Genomic DNA, 14,569 nt, shown 5'->3' with positions numbered 1-14,569 from the left:
ATAGATAGATAGATAGATAGATAGATAGATAGATAGATAGATAGATAGATAGATAGATAGATAGATAGATAGATAGATAGATAGATAGATAGATAGATAGATAGATAGATAGATAGATAGATAGATAGACAGATAGACAGACAGACAGATAGATAGATAGATAGATAGATAGATAGATAGATAGATAGATAGATAGACAGATAGACAGATAGATAGATAGATGGATAGATAGATAGATAGATAGATAGATAGATAGATAGACAGACAGATAGATAGATAGATAGATAGATAGATAGATAGATAGATAGATAGATTAGAATACACAAAATAAATATATAAATACAAATATAAAAAATAATAATAAAAATAATAATAATAAATTAATTAATACAAATAGAAGTGACCCCAAAGTATTAAGTGATTTGGTGATAAACAATAACCAAGTAAATAAACCGTGAACCAGAAAGATGAAGCTAAAAGGAAGAAATATACATTAAACCTCATGACAAAACACTAAATATGAGCCTAAAAATGTTCATAAAAAGTAGATAAAAACAATAGAAAAATAAGGATAAAACAGTAAACAGTGAATTTCACAGGTTGACTGACTGTTTGACTTCCCGCCTGTCTGACCAAATCTCTTTCTTATCTTCCGTTCTTCCCCCTCTCGCCTGCTTCTTTTCCTCCCTCCCTCCTCCTCCTCCTCCTCTCGTCCTTCACACATAAAATCCGTCGAAATCTCTTCTCCAATCATCTCATTCTCCCCCCTCTTCCTCTCCCCAGCTCTCGTCCTCCTTCCACCCCCTCCCTCCCTCCCTCCCTCCCTCTCTCTCTCTCTCTCACTCCATCCTCCTCTCCCTTCCAGGCTCCTTCTTTCTGCTTGAGCGGTGTTCACAGCTCCAAGGCCCTCTATTTCTTTTTTCTTTTTTTCCCCCAAACGCTGCAGATGGTCACAGCGTTGCCCCACTCAAGACGCTCACACACACACACACACACACACACACACACACACACACACACACACACACACACTCTTTGGCGGTGATGGGAGCTCTGAGGCTTTTCCTTTTGTCGACCGGTTTGCCCCAATGGGAAGCAGGAGTATGTCTGGTCCTTCAAGACTTTAAAAGATGAAATTTCATGAGTTGCATGAAAAATATGGACAAAACTTCTAATGGGAATCAATGTTTCTTTTTTAATTTTGTTTTAATTGAAACACCTTTAATTTTGTTCCAATTAAATGACCAGATCCCAGGTCTATAATAATAGGGGTATTAATATTATATATATATATATATATACAGTATATATATTATTGTTATAACAGTGTTAGCCACAGTGGGTTCTGTAGTAACATAGTAAGTACATAGTGAGTTTATAATTTATACCCTTTATACGTAGAACAATCGTTTATCCTGTGCATTGAATCACATTTTGTATGATCTGTATATTTTCATATATTTGGCTATTTCTGTTCCGTATTTTGTGCTATTTGTGTAAATTAGCGATTGTTATATCATTTTTATTATTTTTATTTATTTTTATTTTATTTGTATTCTTTGGTTTTATTTTATTTTATTTTATTTTTCATGCTTTTAAGCATTTTTTGTGAATGCTAACTGTCTGTAGGGAAACGTATAAGAACACTTGGGGGAATTAACTGATTCTGATTCTGATTCTGGAATTGAAAAGTAAAGAAGCCAAACTCACACCATCCTCAGTTTTTACGTGTTAACATTGAACCTTGATCTGGTACCTTGCGCTGCAGAAAATGCAAATCCAGAACAAATTCAGTTTTGTTGTCGTTGTTTTTTGGAAACATAAAACAAATTGAAACAAGGGCAGCACCTGGTGATCACTTGTCAGTTAAAATCTGGCAAGTGACAGTTAAATATTATTCTCTCAAATATAGACATTCCACAGATGCTTCAAGTGACATGGCACTTACTCTTTACAATAAATATCCTGAAAGTTACAGACAGACAGACAGACAGACCGATCGACAGTGGCGTCACTACGGTTGGTGTCACCCAGCGCTTGAAGCGGCACGGGACGTACAGGGCTTTTTTTGTTTCCTTCAATTAGGAAACGGAGGAAAATAAAAACATCTAAAATAAAAACACACAGTTTTTTATTTGCTTTGTTTGGGGTAACGGAGGAGAACGGGGACGTGGCACGGAGATCACTCCCACTCCATTACGCATTTAGTATCAATATGCCTCATAGGTAAATTGATACAGGACATGTAAACTGGGCTTAACAGAATGTTTTTGTAGTTAGAACTTACTACAGAGATATTTTTCCCAAAAAGAATACATTTCTGCTGACCACACCCGGTGTGGTCTGCACCCCCTAGTGATGCCACTACAGATAGACAGGCAGACAGACAGAAAAACAGATAGACAGACAGACAGACAGACAGACAGATAGATAGATAGATAGATAGATAGATTGATAGATAGATAGACAGACAGACAGACAGACAGACAGACAGATAGATAGATAGACAGATAGACAGATAGATAGATAGATAGATAGATAGATAGATAGACAGACAGACAGACAGACAGACAGACAGATAGATAGATAGACAGATAGACAGATAGACAGATAGATAGATACACTCGTGTGGTTGGGTTCATTAGGACTTCAAAGCGATTGCTTTCCCTCAGTCCCTCATCCGGACAGCTGCCGTCTGTTCCCCTGAACCGCCATTTATTTGGAAGATCAAGAGTATCGCTAATTTGTATGTGTGTGTGTGTGTGTGTGTGTGTGTGTGTGTGTGTGTGCGTGTGTGCTAAAAGGTGAGGGTGAGGCCAAGGATGTGACAGCTTGTCTGGGATGGCGTGTTACGTTTCTGGGTCAGGCCGCCAGATGATGTGGGTGTACACAATTTTGCGTGAAGTGTGTCTGTAACATTAGTGTGTGTGTGCGTGTGTGTGTTTGTGTGAGGAAGAGTTTTCTGGTGGAGATCTGTCTGCTCTCCATTGACTTCCAGCGTATTCGCCAGTGCTCTCAAAAGGGGAGCGGTCACATGACAGTACCACAAAGACATTTTTAATTTTTTATTAATGTATTTTATGTATTTATTTATTTATTTATATCATTCGTTTTTATTGATCAATTCATTATTTTGATTAATTGTATATATTCTTTATATATTTATTCAGTTTCTTATGTATTCATTCATTTATTTATTTTATTAATTAATAAAAATAAAAGATTTAATTTATTTATCCATACATATATATTTTTTTATGTCCAGGGCTGTCTCTCAATGGAATACATGTCCTTCCTTTATAACTCGAAGAATCCAGTTAATAACATAATATAATAAGCCCATAGAACAGATTTTCAAAATGCATTGTTTTGAATTTGTTTGCTTTTATTGATTGTCTTACGAGATGAATGTGATACAAATACTGTATATAAAATCCTTTAGTCATATGAATATTGTATATGTATATATATATAAATGAATAAACAAACACATCGTAATATATTTGAATATATATATGAATATTTTAAACTGCATTTTTCTGGGTTTCTGTCCTTAATTTCTTAATTTCTGTTCTCAATTGTATCATGCCTGGTGTAAGGGTCGTTGTCGCTGTGTTGCTGTTGCCGAGGCAACAACTGATGGTAATCCAACTGAGCGGTGAATGGGATTGCTTCGACACAACTGAGCGAAACGTGTCTTTAGTCTGAAAAAATGCCGCCATTTCACCAGAATACACGCCATGCCAAACGCAACCAGGCTTAAGCCGCCCCGTTCCAAAAGAAACCAGAGCGGCACGATGCTGTGCGGCAATCGGAGGCGGGACTTCCTGTTAGCCCAGCTTTAATGCTTTCTACGGCCATATTTGCACAAAGGCCACATAGTTCCTCTGCTAGCGGGAGGAGGAGGAGGAGGAGGAGGAGAAGGAGAAGGGGGAAGAGGAGGCAATTACTGCTGTGTCGCACGGCTGAGCGCAAGCAAAAGTAGGGAGAGAGGAGAGATTGGCATTGGAACAAAAGAGAGGAAGAGAGTGAGGGAGAGACAAAATGATAAAGTCGTCAGAAAATCCCGGCTTGGCGTAAAAATAACCCCGCCCTACCCCACCACCACCACCACCACCACCACCATCCCTCCGTAATACCACCATTCGTATCTTATCTTTGCCAGGTAGTTCGTCTTACCGCCAGCGACGTCACGAGCACGAGCGTTCGTCAGGGTGAGATGAGCGGCTCCTTCCTGGCCAATGGGAAACTCCTCTCACACACACATACACACACACACACACACACACACACTTCCATCTTCATGCTGACGTCGTCGGTTAATCCAATCCTTTTTCCAATTAAATAATCCCACAGCGCACTACTCACCTGTTAACCACTAAAAATGTCAGAGCACCTAGAACTGTCCTTGTTATTATGGCCTAAGATAAGTTTGTGAACAAGTAGCTAACAAATTTTTTCGATGACCCGGGAGTCAGGATTCACTCCGGCACAAGAGTGGCCGACCGCTCAAATCTCGACTCACAACGTGGAGGACAAAGTCAAAGTTTCAAAGTCCAAGTCCAAATCAAAAAGATGATCTGGGCATTTGACATCATCATGAATGAATCATTGATCATCAATCACTGATTTACCCTTTGCATTCCACCAAAAACAAATGAAATGACAGAATGAAATGATTCATGTGAGAATTCCATTCACAGCTCAGAGCCTAAACGACGCTCCTGACTCTCGTTCACCAAGCAAACGAATAAAGAGTCAGTAAATCAAAGAGAAACTGGTCAAGAACCAAATCTCAAAAAAGGGGCGAAACCCTTCATCACTACAAATGGTGATCCACTGTCACTGTAAAACTGAGAAGCACTGGGGAACACAGCGCTGTTATTCTGGCTGGGACTGACGAATTAGATGAATTAATACAGTTGTCGGCGTCGGTGGGCGGCGGTTGGGGGCTTTAACCCCCAATGTTATATGAATAGCCCCCAATCTAAAATACCCCGATCGCTCACTCTCTGACAGTTCCGACTGTGCCCACAGCCTGCCAGCGATGGTGCGCCCGTGATCGGCGCGCAAAACAGTGTTTTTTTAATTTTAGATGTAGGTTATTTTATTTTATTCCGTTTCCTTATGGAACAAAACAACAGCAGCGTGCAAAATGGGGACACTGCCTCCATCAATATCTTGCCGGGAGCAGCAAAATGGCTGGCCTGGTTGAGCCCCTGATGCATTCTAGCAACGCCTCTGAGCAGTGTTGCAATTTGGATCTTGCAACAAAAAAAACGTTGACGTTGCTATGGCGAGCTCTTGGACAGTGGTCAAAAGACACTGGGTTAAACGATTTAAAGGCAGTAATATTACTCGAGAAAAAAAAAAAGAGGCCACGTTTCATTGAGGCACTTATTTTGGGATCCGTTCTGCAATCTGCCACGCCCATGTTATTATTATTGTTATTGTTTTGATTATCCACTGTCATTGTAAACTAACTCCAGTTAGCATCAGTTTAAACATCAGTCGTATTAGAAGTAAGCAGTAGTCTAACCGTCTAATATATCATCTAAAATATGTCATATTCTGACTCCATGACATGAACCTGTGAGTAAACAACCTAAGGCGTTGATATTTTTGTTTCTACTGAAGTTACAAAAATAAGCGTTGGATTGACTACTACTGCTGTGAGTGTGTGTGTGTGTGTGTGTGTGTGCGCTTCTCTTACCTGGCTTTTTCGTCTTGCTATGTCCTCCACTCAAACACACAGACACACAACAGCACAAAATAACCATACCATTGGCACTTTGAAAAGGTGATTTTTTATTTTCTAATCATTATACCATATATAATATTTTCTTCTCTCTATAGATATAGGTAATCATATTTATATCACGTAAGTAAAAGTGTGCTTTTTTCACAGCGCGTCCATGTCAGACCGCTGCTCATTGGAGGTTTACATTATAAAGTATACAGTGAAACTGGCTGGCTGGCAGCTACAAGTGTGTATGTGTGCATGTGTGTGTGTGTGTGTATGTGTGTGTGTGTGTGTCCATGTGGGTGGGTCTGCATCAGCAATGACAGATGTGCTTGTGTGTGTGTGTGTGTGTGTGTGTGTGTACAGGCCTTTAGCGTCTCACGGCAGGGCTCAATCGCATGGAGCAGGGCAAGAGTTCTCCCCTCAGGATCTCAGACCGGCTAAACCTCATCACTCCACCTACCCCCTCCACCTCACCACCACGACTCTCACACTGCTCCTCTTCCTCCCCCTCTTCTGCGAGAAGAACTCCCACCACATGAGTCCCGCGTCCGTACCAACCACAAGCATTCCTGGTTTGGTTGAATTGTGGGTAAGGGCTGGGGGGTAGGGGTCGGGGTCGGAGTTGGGGGACATTTTGGGTGGAAAACAGTTGGGTGAGCGAGGTCAGCCGCGCTGACTGATAGCAGCCACGCCCTCCACCCCTCCAAATAGCCAGTTAGCTATACTCAAACTAACTCATTTGTTTTGGAGTCAAACCTTGAACTGGAGTCTAACTTTGGCAAACACGTACCAGTGATGTTCGCGGGTTTGAGCGATTTTTGTTTTTGGAGTCGTTTTCGTTTTAGACTCCCCGTCCTCCCTCCCGCCACTTTGGCGTGACGTGGGGGGAAAGCCCCGCCGTGCTTCCGGAAAACCAATGAAAACGAAAGACTCAAATAGAAACGCGGTGACGCTGGATGTTGGGGGGGGGGGAAACCCGTGATTGGACCTTGGGTTGGATCGTCTAATTTCCAGTCAATGTAATCCCCTAATGTCAAATTTGAGGAGTTTTCCGACTGGGGAAGTGAGTCCTGGCTATTCTTGTGAAGGGACATTGATTGTGTACCGTGCTGGTTCTAGATGACACTAACAGTGGTATGCCGACACAGCGCCCGACCCTGGTTAGGGTATCCCACAATGCATTGCGAGGCTCAAGGCTTCTGGTAAAAGTGTCCATGACGATGTAGTACACAGCATAGCGTGCTGGACGATCATACCAACAGTGGTCAGTAGACACTGTGGATGCAGGGACAGTGTGCCTTAACCCAAAATGGCTGACCCATACTGGTCAGGGCGGATAGCAGAAGTTAAATTCAGTGCTGGTTATCACCACATTATGGCTTACCGTGGATATCAAGGAGAGAAGGGGCAGCTGTGGCTTTCGGGGAGGTCAGCATCACGGTGTGAGCGTTATCCTATAGAGGAATTCCATCAGAATATTACTGTGATCACACAGATCCATGTTAAGTCAATACAGTATGTGTGTTTATACAGTACATGAGGGCCATCGAAGGTAACACGCCAACGAATGCAGTCCCTTTCAAAAGGGCACCACGTTGTTTGGTTCTTTGATTTTGGATGTGTGATTGGGGGTCCCTTCACAGTGTTTTGCTCTTCCTGGGAGCGTTGCGCAGCAGATTTACCATTGAGTTGCCAGCGAGTAGAAAGGTGAACTACAAAATGGAGGCTTCCCGCTTTACAACGCTGCCAGATGGCTCGAGGGACAAAATGACTGCAATGTACAATCTGTGCGGGCGAATTGAGATATCACAGAAGTACACGGTCCGGAACCGATCATGAGAGCTCAACAAGGCAACAGAGTCAATGGGTTGTTTTTTTACTGTTGAGTCTCCGCTGAACCGTTCTATTTTGATTCAACCATGTTTTTTTTGGCACTGCTGAATACATTTTAAATGATTATTTGATTAAAAAGACATCCTATGACAGCCCTAGTACATCAATATTCCAGATGTTCTTATAGATCTGATCTCGCTCCCGCTGACCCCACTCTTTGGCGCGAGGTAATTGGACTTTGAGAGGAAAGAAAAACACAACAGGCGCGGTATGCACATCTTATCACAATTTGTAATGCAAATGCAGCGTTTTTGGGGGGTGGAGGAGGAGGAGGAGGAGGAGCGTGGTGACTCACTTCCTCCAGGTTCTCCCGAGAGGAACAGCGGGCCAAGAAAAGTGCAATGACTCTGCGTTTCCCAGACTCTTTCTCTCTTTCTCGAACTGGACCGGGAAAGTCCCTCTCTGTGGTTTTTGTTGTTAGCGTTTGTTTTGTTTTCTTCTTTTTTTTTTTTTTACAAGAAAGGCTATCCCAAGTTGTGCTTGTGATTTACGATCGGCTGTCATAAGGGACCTTCAGAGCCTCCCCCGGCCCCCTCCGCTGATCCCAAATCGGCTCCTCGAGTAGGTCAGGTGGTTCGGCTCTGCAAGCAGGACTGTTATTTTCAAAGTAAAAGCCCAAACACTCCCAGCTCGTCTTCTGCCTTTCAAAATAAGGGTCACCCCCAACTCCTGCCCATTTTGAAAAGGCGCCTCTGTTAAAACACACCGCTTCAACCAAAGAAACCACTGACCCCAAAAATAGTCCTGGTAACTTGCATGGCTGGGGGATGGGGGAGACGGGCGGGATCTTCTGAGAAACAACGTCGGGGAGTTAGCTCTAAGTTCTGATCCTAGCGCGGCCGTTTAAGGTGCCGAGCATGTAGAAGAGGTGAAACTGTTTGGAAGCCCAGTGGCTAATCTGGGAACTTTCTGAAGGCAGGAGAAGGCAGGCACTGGGTGGATGGGTAAGGAGAGGCTGACTGCACACACACACACACACACACACACACACACACACGCATGCACGCGCACACACGCACACACACACACACACGCTCATATTTAACACGCAAAGACATGCAGACAAGTTAGCCCACTCCTCAGCCCTCCTCACACAGCAAAGATGGGTGTAGTTGTGTGTGTTTGAACCTGTCTATGTGTATGTGTGTGTGTGTGTGTGTATGTGTGTGTGGAGGGGGGGTGCAAAGTGTACAGTGCTTCGTATGAATGTGTGTATTCCATCATATCACATATCTCTTTGTTGTTGTTGTTTTTTCAAGTCCTCTGCGTTTCATTAGCTGGCTCAGCGTTCCGAAAGTTCCATCAAGCAGTTTTGTGGAAAACGCAACATAATTAGCAACAGTTTTCTCTTTCGCCCTCTCTCTCTCTTGCTTCACTCCCAAAGAACCTTCAAACAACGTTTTTTTTGTTTTTTTTCCTCCAGAATGATGCGACACAGTGATGTTTCTTCTCCCAGGACACAAAGTCTCTCCGTGTGCGGGAGTGGGGGTGTGTGTGGGTTGGGGGGGCATTGCAGCCAGTTCATGAGTGTTTTCTGTTCCCCTGTGTGTGTGTGTGTGTGTGTGTGTGTATCCGAATACCCGTTTACCTGTGCGTGTCTGCGTGTGCGCGTGTGTGTGTGAGTATGCGTGTGTGTGTGTGTGTGTGTGTGTCCACCCCACCCCACCACTCCGGGGGAACCCCCAGGCGCTCTCCCCTTTTTTCCCCCCGATTCAAACCAGTGCGCGACTGGACTGGTCAAAAACAAACACAGGCTCACGGACCACATCGAAGTTGTAGAAAAAACCCCAAAAACTAGAATCATGTTTTTTTTTTTTTTTTTTCTCAAATACTACAATCAACCCGCCCGCCACCCCCACCCCCCCGCAACCTGACTCCAAAGTCACCCTCCCCCATCCGTCCCCCATCCCTTCTCAAGAAGATTAATAACGATAATATGTGTCAGAGTGTGTGGTCCTCTGCACAGTGGCACCTTTAGAATAGAATATATTGTATATTGGTTTTAATATATTTTGTTACGAATGATATGATAGTTCGTCCTTGGTATGAGAGTTATCAAAGCTCTAGGGCGGTAGGTATAGAGGTAGGAAGGGAGGAAGGAAAGGGCTCAGATATAGATAAGATAGAAGATAGGTTACACGCACCGTCTCAAGAGGCACCCTACCGTCGCGTACGATGCACATAACGGGGGACCCCCTGGTAAGGTGAGGCCACTCAAATGTAGCATTCCGCAGCCCGGGGGTGCCATTTGAGACCGATGGGAGGGGAGGTGGGATGGGGGGTGGGGGTGGAGAGAAAGGTTGTGGGGAGCGTCGGGAAGCAGAATGGCCATGGCGTGCGGCGTGAGAGGCATGAGAGGTCGATGGCTCATGGATGTGGCAGTCTGACCTCCGACCCCCACCGTCCTTTAAGGGGAGGGGAGGGGGGGGTCCTGGGCTGATGTGCTGACTTCTAACTACTACTGCTGAGGCTCTTTTTTCTGCATTTGTATTTATTTATTTCTTTTAAGTATACTGCGGCAAAAACCCTACACCAAAGTGAGTACTTAGTGGCAGCTAACCTACAGTTTACCTAGAGGCCGTCACACGTGGGACACAGGCTACATTAAAGAAAAGCTGTTCGCCGCTGATGACTCAGCGTAAGTGCAGGTGCAGGGAGTTTAGCTTTTAGAGGAAGTAGGAAGTCAAAAGGCATATTCTGTACACTGGCAAATCAAGTGTTAAAAAAAAAAACGACAAACAAACAACCCAAAGAAATGGTCACATTTTTTTGCATAAAGACAGTGAGAAGCTTAAAGGTGGAGTGGCAAGCTGAAACGTTTGCTCTTTTAGCCCTTTTTCTTTTTTCACTTTACTTACTTTCCCTTTAGGTTTTTGCACCGTCACCTTCACGCTTGTCACTGTTTATTATTATGCAACTCTATGCAAGTAATTGTTCATATGCCTTTGTTTTTTTTTTGTTTTTTTATTTTGTTTGCTTTGTTTTCCATCTGTTATACATTTGAATTACTTTGAGGCTTTGTCAATTTTTGGTGAGCGACAGTATTTAGTCACCCGACTGTACATCCGTTTCTGAATTTTCAGTTTGTACCCCAACCCCCTCAGCAATGCCCTCTACTTGCGATTACCCTTGTGAAGTCTAAATCTATGTGCTCAACACCGCTCACAGGCTGAACGTAAAACTATGTTAGTCCAGCCGGCGCTAAAATAACCTTTTTGCATAAAGCTTGTGTGGTTGAGTTCTCTATTGAGCTGGTAAAAAAACAAAAACAAAAAAACAAAGAAAAATAAATAAACCTCTTGTTCCTGTGATTTTCCCTTTTCCCTACAAATGCCCAGTCCTGTCTACCCCCGCCCCATTCCACTCCTCTCCACTCCCCTCTGCCACCATCCATCACCCTGCTCCGCAGCGCTTGGCGGAAAAAGCCCTTGTGTGCTCTCTCCTTTTAAAAAATTAAAAAGCCCTTTGCTTCGGCGGAGGTAAAGTAACAAGCTTCCCACTTAGAAAAAAAAATAAAAAATAAAACCCAGCCCGCCTTGGAACGGAGGCTGTGAGTGTCGTAGCTGGCTTTCAAAAATTTATATTTACATAGGACGGATGATGGGGCAGCGATACGGTCTTGTTGTTTCGTACGCCCTCGCGTAGGCGTCGTCGTCATGAATTAAACAGCGGCATCGCTGCATTGTCCTGAAACGGCTTTATCCTTTTATCCATGTTTTCGTTTTGCAAAAATGGTAGCAGTCGCGGTGTGACGTACAAACCTGTCATCCAATCTGGGGTCAAAGATGAAAAGAAAAGATCCATAAGAATGATATATGTTCAGTCTCAATATTAAAACCACTGACAGGTGAAGTGAATAACATTGATCATCTCGTTCCAATGGCACCTGTCAAGGGGTGGGATGTATGAGGCAGCAAGTAAACAGTCAGTTCTTGAAGTTGATGTGTTGGAAGCAGGAAAAATGGGCAAGTGTAAGGATCTGAGCCACTTTGACAAGGGCCAAATTGTAATGGCTCGATGACACAGCCACATGACCAGCAACAGCCTAGACGCAGGCCTTGTGGGGTGTTCCGGGTATGCAGTGGTTAGTACCTACCAAATGTGGTCCGAGGAAGGACAACCAGTGATCTGGCGTCAGGGTCATGTGCACCCATGGGCTCATGGATGCACATGGGGAGTGAAGTCTAGCCTGTCTGGTCCGATCCCAGAGAAGAGCTGCTGTTGTATAAATTGTTGAAAAAGTTAATGCTGCTCTGATAGAAAGGTGTCAGAACACACAGTGCATCACAGCTTGCTGCATATGGGGACTGGTCAGAGTGTCCATGTTGACCCCTGTCCAATGCCAAAAGTGCCGACAATGGACACGTGAGCGTCAGAACTGGACCATGGAGCAATGGAAGGCGGTCTGATGAATCACGTTTTCTTCTACATCATGTGGATGACTGGGGTTAGGGTCCGATCCGATCGAGCATCTGTGGGATGTGCTGGAACAACAAGCCTGATCCATGGAGGCCCCACCTCACAACTTACAGAACTTAAAGGATCTGCTGCTCACGTCTTGGTGCCTGATACCACAGGACACCTTCAGAGGTCTTGTGGAGTCCATGCCTCCACGGGTCAGAGCTGTTTTGGCGGCAAGAGGGGGAGCTACACAATATTAGTTGTTGTTAGTGGTGGTTTTAATGTTGTGGCTAATCAGTGTGTGTGTGTATATATATATATATATATATATATGTAGAATTCATATATGAACATACAATAAAAGCATTTTCTGATGTGATTATGGCCCCTTTAACACAGATTTCATGTTTTGTACCTACATCATAGTTTAGTACACATATGTCCATGTATAGTACAAATATGTGCTCTAAACTATCGTATACAAAACATATACGAAACACAAATGATCTGTCAGACAACTTCACGGCGCCACATGCTTCCACACCCCTATCAGCCGGCCTATTTAAGCAGCCAATTCCTCCTGCACTACCTGCTTTGCTGCGCTCCCTACACCTCCCCTGCATCCACCTGTTGGGCCCTACTCTTCTCTCCATTGGGGGGGATTTGAGCTGATCACTTCTATACTTCGAGCTCACTAAGTATGCCTACGGTTGACATACACCTCACCGGGAGTGATGAGCCCACACACCAACCTCAAACGATGCAAAATAAATAAAGTACATTTTAATGTAAATCTACAGTAAGAGTTGTCTGTCAGAAATAGTATTGTGCATGAAAGCGGCCATAATCACGTGGGAAAACACAAACCATTGTTTGGTTAATTTACGAATCACACATGTAGAATACATAAGATCCTTATAGATTGTTTTCACATGGGAAGGTCTGAGGTTGAACGATGGACCGTCCAAAAGGGAGATGTGGAAAATTGTTAATCCTGACATTTCTCTCTCTATATTTTCTTATCCTTTGAAAAGGGAACTCCCTCCAGAAAGCATGTTAAGTTAGAAAAACGTTTTTGGCTAAATCCAAGGTAAACATCGAGTTAGCATCTACAAACGTTCATTCTATCCAAAATCTCCCTCATTCTCGAGCACAGCTGCTGGCTGAGCAATGAAGCCGAACAAAGGTCATCTGGGTAACGTCTTTGTTGTATGTAATGTATCCTGTTTATGCCCAAACAAATAGACCAAAGATGGTTATTTTGGGCGGTGACTCGAATGGAATACAATCAAATACAATGTATCTTCACCATAATTAAAAATAATTTTGAGAGTGGAACGTTGAGTCTGAGAACTTAAATCAAAGCCCTTCCAAAGGGGCATCAGTGTCAAATTTCAAACTATGGGAGTACATTTCTGATTGTGTGTTTAGCACCTTGAAATGTTCCTTCTTTTGCATCATCCCTCAATTTGGAGATTCACCGGGACATTATATCCACTCATAAAACAAAAAAACTTGAATGGGGCCTAAAGGGCTAAATTGCACAAGAGTGTTAGGCCAATCCTGAGCCAAACCAACCAAGTGCGCATGTGCTTACCCTGTCCGAGCATGAGTTCGCTTGCTTGTGTATGTTTGCGTGCCAGTGTCAGTGGGAGTGGGGCAGGTAAAAATTAATCGAGGCTGTGAGCGACACCTCGATAGACCAAGTGCAAATCCTGTGAATAATGCATGGGGCTTTTTCCAATCCAATTGTCTGAACATCTATCTGCGTTCCAAAACCCCTTGAAAGATGCCGTTGATCCATCTACTTCTTGCTCAAAGGGGAACAGCAAGTGGGGCATTTCACTAACCCTGGCCTGGATAGGGCAGCTGGTAGCTAAATTAAAAAGCACAGTATCTGGAAAATTCTGGAAAAAAAACAAAACAAAAAAACCCCAAAAACAACCCTCTAGAAAAAAAGACAATTTACACTAATCCTGTCTGGAAGATAGTAGCCAAAGAAAAGCTAGGAAATACCGACAAAACCGCCCTCACTCTCTGGTTTTAATGCTGTATGTGTGTACAGTATATGGCTGTAATCTTACAAATATGCTGCAGGAGTGCAACATGTAACATGGGTTACCCCGACCTACTCACCCACCAGACACACACACACACACACACACACACACACGCGCACACACACACACACACACACACACACACACGAAAAAACTCACAAAAAAGCTTGGCTATGTGTGAGAGTGGGGCCTCACTCTATCTACGTACACCACAATACAGAGAATGGAGACACAGAGAGAGAGAGACAGAGAGAGAGAGCGTGGGGAGATGTCAAAAGTGACGGCAGTGACAAGTGGAGGAATTGGGGATGAATGGAAGACGGACGCGTGGACGGACGGACGGACATATATAGTCCATACTTTAGTTTTTTAGTCTGAAAGTTTCTGGTCGGAAGATTAAAAAATCAGAAAAACAAACAATAATAATCATTAAGAGAAAAATCGTGTGGCTGAAAACAGGATTCAAAGG

The sequence above is a fragment of the Zeus faber genome, assembly GCF_960531495.2.
Source record: "Zeus faber genome assembly, chromosome: 11".
Classification (NCBI taxonomy): Eukaryota; Metazoa; Chordata; class Actinopteri; order Zeiformes; family Zeidae; genus Zeus; species Zeus faber.
The sequence above is the reverse complement of the archived record's forward strand: the minus strand, read 5'-3'. Positions refer to the sequence as shown.